The 11151-nt window shown below is 44.9% G+C and overlaps 1 non-coding gene across 1 annotated transcript; it reads right to left on the minus strand.

The window, feature by feature from the left end:
• Positions 1-9604: 9604 nt before the first annotated feature.
• On the minus strand, positions 9605-9678 carry Trnat-cgu. The gene has a single exon. It is a non-coding gene; the product is annotated as a tRNA-Thr (tRNA).
• Between the last annotated feature and the right edge of the window lie 1473 nt (positions 9679-11151).

The raw sequence follows: 11151 nt of genomic DNA on the forward strand, positions 1-11151 counted from the left end.
CGTCACAGTTACATTCGTGCAGTGGCCTGAAAGAAAACACAGCCTATAATACGAATATTTTGATCATAGTGTGCTTATTCTTATACTGGATGTTTAATAAGAAGACGCCAAAAATCTGTTCTCTACTCACAGCTTTCAGTCTTTTCCTTAAAGTAGCCTACCTCGTCCCAAGAGGAGTCGCAATCTTTCGTTTGCCTAGTACATTTTCGATTTGTTGTATGTCCCACTGAGCAGCTCTTGAAAAAAGATGAGCTTCTTGTCTGATTGCCGAACATAATTGAAGTCATTATGAAACAAAATCCATTCTTCAGGCTCCACAACACATGCAAGACATTGTACAAATTTGCACTTGTAACACAAAGCGTACATGCGCACTCTTTGCGTACAACATATGTGCGCTATTTTGGTGGTGATGCTTAAGATCCTATGGGGCCAAATTGCTGAGGTCATCGTTCCCTACGCTTACACACTAATTAATCTGACTTAAAGTAACTTACTCTAAGGACTATACACATACCTATGCCCGAGGGAGGACTCAAACCTCTGATGGGGGGAGCCACACAACCGTGGCAAGGCGCCTCACACTGTGTGGCTGCTCAGCGTGGCGCATTCTTTTGTATATTAACAGTAGAAGGTTAGGGAGAGGATGTCATGACTCCTGATCGTCTGGCCTGTCGCCATTGGTGTTGACTGGGTGTACGCCTTTTGCACAGAAGAAATGTTTCGCCTTCTGCAGAGTGATAAATCGTTCATAGGCATAATACCAAGCAGATATCACCTCGCAAAACTGCAGTCCTTGGGTAGTTATGCACCCATTTCTCAACTTCATAGGTGTGTGCAGTTTCCAGTGGTCCAAAGAATCCACGATCTAGGTGCCGAAGTTTATAATTGGCGTGTCGTGGTAGGAATAGCAAAGTTAGGTAATAATCTTCAGCCTGGCCCGATTGTTAGTGCGGGTTTCCTACAATAGGGGCAGGTATGCACTCAGAGGCAAACATGTTGTTCTGATTTGATTGACAGGCCATTAACCTATGGTGGTTACCAATACCGTATTCACACCTGGGCTTGTGTTTTTACATTTACATTTCTGATAGATCTTTATGCTACTGTTGTACACTATGTGATCAAAAGTATCCAGACACCCCCCAAAACATACGTTTTTCATATTAGGTACGTTGTGCTGCCACCTACTGCCAGGTACTCCATATCAGCAACCTCAGTAGTCGTGAGTAGAGATGGGTAGTTCGCGAACGGGTCCAAAAGAATGGTTCACCAAGATTGACAGATACTTGCCTATTGTTCCCCCACCGCCATACACTCCCCTCCCCCTAAGGAAACCTACCCTCTCGCTGCTGCAGGAACACTTTCAGGTCTGAGTTATTGGATAACCCCCCCTCACTCTTACCAATTTGATTGACTACTTAATTAAACTGATCAATTAATTAACCTAGCCCCCTCTGTTAAACCCCCTTTAAACAATTTAGAGAATGTGTGGAATATTGTTTATTTAAACAATTTAGGGGATTCAAGGCACTGTATGGAATTAGGTTATTATTTATTCAAAAAATTTTTCAGGAAATCGATCAACACCCCCACCACCCCATCCCTGCCCGCTTCACGCCCTCCCTTATCTGGAAACTGACGGCTCTGTAGTGGAGAGGAAGGATCTCATAAAGGGAAATTCAAGGGTACATTGTTTATTTATGTGAATGGTTCCTACAACATCAGGTTACCAACGATGGCTTCGGAAACACCTTAATATGGTCGGATGAAGCAACATTCATGCATGAGGGTGTCTTTAATATGCACAATGCCCACCATTGGTGTGAGGTTAACCCGCACGTCACCAAAGATCGTGGATATCAAGTTCGATTTGGTATCAACATCTGGGCTGGAACATTGGGCGACAGGTGTTTGGGACTCTACATGTTGCCTGACAGGTTGACTGCATGAAGGTATCATGCATTCCTCTTAAACTATCTACTTGATGTGGTGGAAAATGTTCCGCTACATGTTTGCAGGGGATATGGTTCCAACATGATGGTGCACCTCCACACTCTCGAATTAATGTACGGCAGTATTTGGAAAGAACGAAATAATGATTCAAATGGCTCTGAACACTATGGGACTTAACATCTGAGGTCATCATACCCTAGACTTAGAACTACTTAAACCTAAGTAACCTAAGGACATCACAGATATCCATGTCTGAGGCAGGATTCGAACCTGCGACCGTAGCGGTCGCACTGTTCCGGACTGAAGCGCCTAGAACCGCTCGGCCACACCGGCAGGCGGACAGAACACTTCCAGGGAAATGGTTATGACATCGAGGTCCAGTTGTAGGGCCACCGCGTTTACCTGACCTAAATCCCCCGGATTTCGTCCTGTGGGAACACCTGAAGGAGCTCATGTACTCCACTCCGAAGACGAATGTGGAAGAATTGTTAGCGCGTGGTCATGCTGCTCTTTTTACTGTCAACGCAGCTTTGCTGCGAAGGGTCCAGTGCTGCGTGATCCGGCGGGATGCGCAATGTTTGGACGTGCAGGGAGGTCGCTTTCAGCATCTGTTGTTCTGAGGACAACGTATTCTGTTGTGAAGGTCGTGCGGTCATTAATATGGGCATTATAATTGTCACTGGTTGCTAATGTGCGACATATGAGCACTCATATTGCATACAGTATAAATCACAAATAGATGTGTTATTGCACATCATATTTAGCATCTCGAAATTGATATTGTTTTTGTAGTTATTCTGTACTACGACAGGTCATTTGTTTCAACTGTCTATTTCTTCTTAGTCTAAGAACGTACTTCTTACGTTCAGAGTTACAAAATGTTGTAAATTTAGGATACATGTGACCTAAGAAACGCCGTATATTGTAATATGAAATGTCAGAATGAAATTAGCAAATGAAAACAATGCACTCCAACCGAGTATCGAACCCTCGACCTCCTGCATGCTGGCCTACAACTCTAACCACTACACCAACGGTACAGCTGCACGCAGGTTTGCTTACAGAGATAGTTACCATAGATGTGGTTACAGTGTTGCCAGACTGCCACTCTTTAACGTCACTTTTCTGCCGAATGTACTCGCCAGACGAAATATTGTGAGAGAATTTTTTTTTTATAGCTGGTATGTGAAGAGTCGCGCTGCGTAGCACGAGCGCGCGAATTTCGCTTCACCCTGTATTGTGCAGCCGCTTAAGAAATAAATCTATCACCCCTTACGCTCGCATACATTCCTCAATGCGTTGAAATCACAATTCACCACGTCAAATGTATCATTCCCTTAGGACTAGACACACGTAATTTTCTTTTTTACGTGAATAGTAGTTTGATTACGTCCCACAAACGTCTGGTGATAAGTCGGAACATAAGCCACAGTCCCATTACGTTCAAGCAGCAGCATAACATTTCTGACTATAAGTGATAGGTGTATAAAAAGATTATGATGCGTCCACACTTGCACCAATTGGGTGTCGTTATCGCACTGCAAAGAGGCCTCCCGCCATCACATTCGTCGATAAATAAAAGAAATTACAATTTTTTTAAAAAAGCTCTAGAGTCTTTTTGGTTTATCGATTTCACCACTTCCACGAAACCTTTTGGTATTTTCGGTACTTGTAAATCCAGCCAACACACAGTGGCGTCTTTTACATATTCAACCGCCAAGTCGGTGTTTGTGTCAGTGCGTTCCATGGATAGCTTCCACCACCCAGATCACACAATTTTCCCCTGACTAAGAAATCATTGTGAGTGTATAATATAACAGAGTACGTTCATTCAGAGTTAATTTTCACGGACTCGGCGAGTGGATAGCGAAACCACAAAAACTGTTGTAGCCTAAGCGCATTTTTAAGCTCATGTTGCTGAGCACCGTACCTGTTTAACATTTTGCAGCACGAGGAGGACCACCGCGAGACGGATCTGTTGTTTCATCTGGCGAAATTGAGTTTGTTACGAAAAAACAAAAGAGCCTGTTAGAGTGCCATACAAAGATTTTGTTTGTTACATGTGCGAGAAACGGTGATTTAATGATACAGCCCTGTTTAGATCCTATAACGTGTGTGCGGAAGCTAAATTTTCAAAAATGAATATCATGTTATGTAGAAGCCTCCTATAGGCCTGAATGCAAAGAATGCTTTATTACAAGCGTGCAACAGACTTTTGTTTGCCTCTTTCAGAGCACTAGCTTTATTTAACTGAATAATCACTATCAATCCATAGTCAGTCAGTTATTCAGCTTCAAGTTTGTGCTGGATATCGGTGAATAAGGTAATGCCGTTGTTCTGAGGAGCGGTAGTGAGTGTAGTGTGCAAAGTATGGTCATGCTTTAGTTATCGCTATTAAAGGGGGTGACTGCTTGTTCAACAACATAGCTGTAGCCACACATTAGAAAAAATATTCCGTAGTTCTTACTTCCTTAATATGTTACGACAATTAAACTTGAGAACTAAGGATTCAAGGGAAAAGAGAATGTTACTGGTTACAGCGTGTTTGAGCTGGTGAAATTAAGAAATGAGTGTAATGTGCTCTTGGATATTTATATGAAGCTGATAAAGAGTCGTCGCCACGTGAACGCTTTTGATTATTACATGTTCACATCAAATGTGTGTGAAATCTTATGGGACTTAACTGCTAAGGTCATCAGTCCCTAAGCTTACACACTACGTAACCTAAATTATCCTAAGGACAAAGACACACACCCATGCCCGAGGGAAGAACTCGAACCTCCGCCGGGATCAGCCGCACAGTCCATGACTGCAGCGCCCTAGACCGCTCGGCTAATCCCGCGTGGCATTACATGTTCCCTACACAACTTGTACCATTACTACGTGATATATATTTTGTTTGTCACCTGATGTATGTCAAAGTATGAGCCACGCTTTAAGCACTATGCCTCGAATGTGCGATACCACACTGATGGGCTGCCATCAGCGTCCCTTATGTCACTTTAATTTAAGCTTTACAGCAACGTGATTGTCTGGTTCCTGAGTCGAGCAGCGGTTAATTTGTGAATAACGAGTTTGGTTGCTTCAAGTGAACTCAAAGTGCGTAAGTGGAAGTTTTTATTCCAAGAAAAAACAGTCAGACGAATGTTTCTTCATAAAACGAGGGAGGGGTGACTATGAAGCAAAATGCGGATGGTGGAATAGCAGATGTTAAGTATCGTTTAACTGACGTAAAGCACAATCTGGAGGCACTTAAAGAAATGGACAGTTACTTTGTTTCAAATTCATTCAAACGGGGGAGGGAGGGGGGCAATTACTAACAGCAGCGAAATTAACAAATGTGCCGTCACACCGTAAAAAATAATCATGTCTTAGAAATTGGTGAACTGCTTTCACGCCAAGCTCCAAACTGTTTAATGCTTCCAAAGCCGCAAAAAGCGGGACGTTGAGCATAACAAACTCAAAAGCAAATCTAAAATACTTGTTAGCGCTCGACACTAGGAGACAAATATGTTGCTGCAGCTGTTCGCAACTGAAAGTAGCATTTGCTCCAATCTTTCACTATTGTAAGCTTAAGAGAAGAGCCCACTTTGCCTTGACTTATCCTTCCCAAATTACGTCCATTTTCAGTCAATTTGAGGCAAATGTCCCGGTTTGTCAGATAGAAATTGTGGCAACCCTAGATACATAGAAAGCTGAACATACAGTTATCGCCAAATGGGAGCGAGCATTGCCTACATTTAATTTTAGTTCCGTTTTGACGAACAGCAAAAATTCCACGACCAGCAGGACACAGGCAATGCTCACAGACCAGCACCGACCCGTCCAGCGTGCTCGGACCAGCATTCACCTGCTGATGGGGTGGAATGCTACGTTCCTATTGGCTCCCTGAGGGAAGTGATGGGTGGTGAGGGTAGAAGATATATGAAGACCACTCCATCCCCAGTCGCCCTCATTCTGTCGTCACCCACAGTACTAGGTGCATTCAAGTTCTAAGGCCTCCGATTTTTTTCTGATTAACTACTCACCCGAAATCGATGAAACTGGCGTTACTTCTCGACGTAATCCCCCTGCAGACGTACACATTTTTCACAACGCTGACGCCATGATTCCATGGCAGCGGCGAAGGCTTCTTTAGGAGTCTGTTTTGACCACTGGAAAATTGCTGAGGCAATACCAGCACGGCTGGTGAATGTGCGGCCACGGAGAGTGTCTTTCATTGTTGTAAAAAGCCAAAAGTCACTAGGAGCTAGGTCAGGTGAGTAGGGAGCATGAGGAATCACTTCAAAGTTGTTATCACGAAGAAACTGTTGCGTAACGTTAGCTTGATGTGTGGGTGCGTTGTCTTGGTGAAACAGCACACGCGCAGCCGTTCCCGGACGTTTTTGTTGCAGTGCAGGAAGGAATTTGTTCTTCAAAACATTTTCGTAGGATGCACCTGTTACTGTAGTGCCCTTTGGAACGCAATGGGTAAGGATTACGCCCTCGCTGTCCCAGAACATGGACACCATCATTTTTTCAGCACTGGCGGTTACCCGAAAGTTTTTTGGTGGCGGTGAATCTGTGTGCTTCCATTGAGCTGACTGGCGCTTTGTTTCTGGATTGAACAATGGCATCCACATCTCATCCATTGTCACAACCGACGAAAAGAATGCCCCATTCATGCTGTCGTTGTGCGTCAACATTGCTTGGCAACATGCCACACGGGCAGCCATGTGGTCGTCCGTCAGCATTCTTGGCACCCACCTGGATGACACTTTTCGCATTTTCAGGTCGTCATGCAGGATTGTGTGCACAGAACCCACAGAAATGCCAACTCTGGAGGCGATCTGTTCAACAGTCATTCGGCGATCCCCCAAAACAATTCTCTCCACTTTCTCGATCATGTCGTCAGACCGGCTTGTACGAGCCCGAGGTTGTTTCGGTTTGTTGTCACACGATGTTCTGCCTTCATTAAACTGTCGCACCCATGAACGCACTTTCGACACATCCATAACTCCATCACCACATGTCTCCTTCGATGAATTTGAATTGGTTTCACACCACGCAAATTCAGAAAACGAATGATTGCACGCTGTTCAAGTAAGGAAAACGTCGCCATTTTAAGTATTTAAAACAGTTCTCATTCTCGCCGCTGGCAGTAAAATTCCATCTGCCGTACGGTGCTGCCATCTCTGGGACGTATTGACAATGGACGCGGCCTCATTTTAAAAGAATGCGCATGTTTCTATCTCTTTCCAGTCCAGAGAAAAAAAAATCGGAGGCCTTAGAACTGGAATGCACCTCGTAATGTGAGATCGATCGTCTTGCTCGCATTTGTGTGCGTCGATTTGATCCTTTTTTACGTGTGTGTTACCGGTTTAGGTACAAAAAATGAAACGTTCAGCAGCAGCATCAAGCACCGTCCGTAGTGCAATTGGCGGCAAACGGCAGAGACCTTTAGAGCAGAATGGGAAATTACCTGGTAAGTACAGATTCAAGTCGGTAACTGTACTTCTCGCTACCTTTAATAATGTCGTAGTATTGAATACATTTCTTCTTATTATTATTATTGTTTAAGCGCATATCCACCAACACCAAAGTGTGAATGAAATGAACCCTGTGCTGTAACAGCAGAGACAGTGGCAACAGCTACTGCATCAGCAACAGCAGCAGCATCGGCAGCATTGTAAGTATATATTCCATCTTTGTAGTACTGGTGTGGTCAGCGAGTCTGTAGATGATTCCGAGAGATCAAAATCGATAACATTAACTTTCTTTTCAATTAGAATTTCGTACCGAATACATGTCTTATTGTTTCAGCATATATCCAGTTGGCAATTGATGAAGCTGAGAGGCAACAGGAACAGCAGTGGCAGCAACAACAGTGGTTGTAGCTGCATCATCAACAGCAACGACAACAGTGGCTGCAGCTGCGGCAGTAACAGCAACAGCAGTGGCAGCAGCAACAGTGGCATGAGCTGCAGCAACAGCAGCAATATCATCGTTAGAAGTATAAATGTCTTTCATTGTATACGTAACGTACGAGGTGCGGCTAGAAAAAAACCGGACTGATGCTGGAAAAAACATTTATTTACAATTATTTACAATTTCATGTTATCTCCTTCAATGTACTCTCCTCCTCGGTCTCTACACCGCTCCATACGAATTTTCAACTGTTCATAGCAATGCTGCAGATCATTTTCGGTAAGTCCATACATTACTTCCGTCGCTTTTTCTTTTACTGCTTCAACAGTCTCAAATCTAGTTCCTTTCAAAGCTGACTTGACTTTAGGGAAAAGAAAAAAGTCACGGGGGGCCACATCAGGTGAGTAGGGTGGATGATCTAAGATGGGAATGTTGTGCTTTGCCAAAAACGTCTTCACTGACAACGCACTGTGTGCTGGGGCATTGTCTTGGTGAAGGATCCACGACTTTTTTCTCCACAAATCGTTCCGTTTTCTCCGTACTCGCTCACGTAGGGTAGCCAGGACGCTAATGTAGTAATGCTGATTTACTGTTTGTCCCTCTGGTACCCAATCAATGTGCACAATCCCTTTGATGTCAAAAAAAACAATCATCATTGCCTTGAATTTCGATTTTGACATTCGTGCTTTTTTTTGTCGTGGAGAACCAGGAGTTTTCCAATGCATCGATTGGCGTTTAGTTTCGGGATCGTAAGTAAAAAACCACGATTCATCGCAAGTAATAACATTTTGTAAGAAGGTGGGATCACTTTCAATGTTTTCCAGGATGTCAGAACAAATCATTCTTCGGCGTTCCTTCTGTTCAATTGTGAGACACTTTGGAACCATTTTTGAACACACTTTGTTCATGTTGAAACTTTCATGAAGAATCTGCCTAACACTTTCCTTGTCAACTCCTGTTAACTCAGACACTGCTCTGATTGTTAAACGGCGATCTTGTCGAACAAGTTTTCCGATTTTTTCAATGTTTGCATCAGTTTTTGCTGACAATGGTCTGCCAGTGCGAGTGTCATCACTGGTGTCTTCGCGGCCATCTTTAAATCGTTTAAACCACTCAAACACTTGTGTTCGCGATAAACAGTCATCGCCGTACACTTATTGTAACATTACAAACGTTTCACTTGCAGATTTTCCTAGTTTGAAACAAAATTTGATGTTAACACGCTGTTCTTTCTGTACACTCAACATTTTCCGACGCACAGACAAAACGTCAACTACTTAAAACAGACGCCACGGGCAGACTGAGTGCAGGAGGCAGATGAAACTCGAGCAGTAGGCGGAGCGAGAGTCACGTGACAGGCCACGCGACTTTCAGCCTTATTGCATTCGTTTTATTGTTTCACCAGTACTAGTCCGGTTTTTTTCTAGCCACACCTCGTATTGTGAACAAAGCGTCAGAGGTTGTTGTAGATGATTTAGAGGGAGCAAAATCGATAAATATTACGTTTCACTAAGAATTTCGTACTTTTGCAGTATATGTCGTATATACGTAGTTTCTTTCTAAAGAAATTTCATCGTTTGTATAATATGTTGTCTCTGGCGTTGTAATAGACGATTTCGAGAGTCGAAAGCGATAAAACCCTGCTTCTTTTTCATTTGAGTAAGAATTTAGTTACAATGAAATGAACACACTTAGCTGCTTACAGGTGTTGACATACGTCAACGGGGACAGATGAAAAGTGTGCCCCGACCGGGACTCGAACCCGGGATCTCCTGCTTACGTGGCAGACGCTCTATCCATCTGAGCCACCGAGGACACAGAGGATAGGGCGACTGCAGGGATTTATCTCTGGGACGCCTCCCGCGAAACCCACATTCTCAACGTATTGTCCCGCACTACATTCGTAGTGCCCCCGCCCATTATACTAATTAATCGCGGCGCGTTGCCGATTCCCGTAAGAGTTCGGGCACTGTTTGTGCACTCGCACAGAAGAAGAAGATGGTTAAGTGGCCGGTGAGCCTTAACTATATATATATATATACTAAGATGGTATCTGTTCTTTCGGACATTTCCGAATGAACAGATACCATCGGTGACCATGCAGCTCGTTAGAATGAAATTACAATGAAATGAACACCATTAGCTGCTTACAGGCGTTGATATAGTCAAGAACAGATACCATCTCAGTATATACACTCCTGGAAATTGAAATAAGAACACCGTGAATTCATTGTCCCAGGAAGGGGAAACTTTATTGACACATTCCTGGGGTCAGATACATCACATGATCACACTGACAGAACCACAGGCACATAGACACAGGCAACAGAGCATGCACAATGTCGGCACTAGTACAGTGTATATCCACCTTTCGCAGCAATGCAGGCTGCTATTCTCCCATGGAGACGATCGTAGAGATGCTGGATGTAGTCCTGTGGAACGGCTTGCCATGCCATTTCCTCCTGGCGCATCAGTTGGACCAGCGTTCGTGCTGGACGTGCAGACCGCGTGAGACGACGCTTCATCCAGTCCCAAACATGCTCAATGGGGGACAGATCCGGAGATCTTGCTGGCCAGGGTAGTTGACTTACACCTTCTAGAGCACGTTGGGTGGCACGGGATACATGCGGATGTGCATTGTCGTGTTGGAACAGCAAGTTCCCTTGCCGGTCTAGGAATGGTAGAACGATGGGTTCGATGACGGTTTGGATGTACCGTGCACTATTCAGTGTCCCCTCGACGATCACCAGTGGTGTACGGCCAGTGTAGGAGATCGCTCCCCACACCATGATGCTGGGTGTTGGCCCTGTCTGCCGCGTAGTATGCAGTCCTGATTGTGGCGCTCACCTGCACGGCGCCAAACACGCATACGACCATCATTGGCACCAAGGCAGAAGCGACTCTCATCGCTGAAGACGACACGTCTCCATTCGTCCCTCCATTCACGCCTGTCGCGACACCACTGGAGGCGGGCTGCACGATGTTGGGGCGTGAGCGGAAGACGGCCTAACGGTGCGACAACATCGATGTACTGTGGAGACCTCACGCCCCACGTGTTGAGCAATGCGGCGGTACGTCCACCCGGCCTCCCGCATGCCCACTATACGCCCTCGCTCAAAGTCCGTCAACTGCACATACGGTTCACGTCCACGCTGTCGCGGCATGCTACCAGTGTTAAAGACTGCGATGGAGCTCCGTATGCCACGGCAAACTGGCAGACACTGACGGCGGCGGTGCACAGATGCTGCGCAGCTAGCGCCATTCGACGGCCAACACCGCGGTTCCTGG

This window comes from Schistocerca americana, chromosome 4, assembly GCF_021461395.2.
Source record: "Schistocerca americana isolate TAMUIC-IGC-003095 chromosome 4, iqSchAmer2.1, whole genome shotgun sequence".
In the NCBI taxonomy this organism is placed as follows: domain Eukaryota; kingdom Metazoa; phylum Arthropoda; class Insecta; order Orthoptera; family Acrididae; genus Schistocerca; species Schistocerca americana.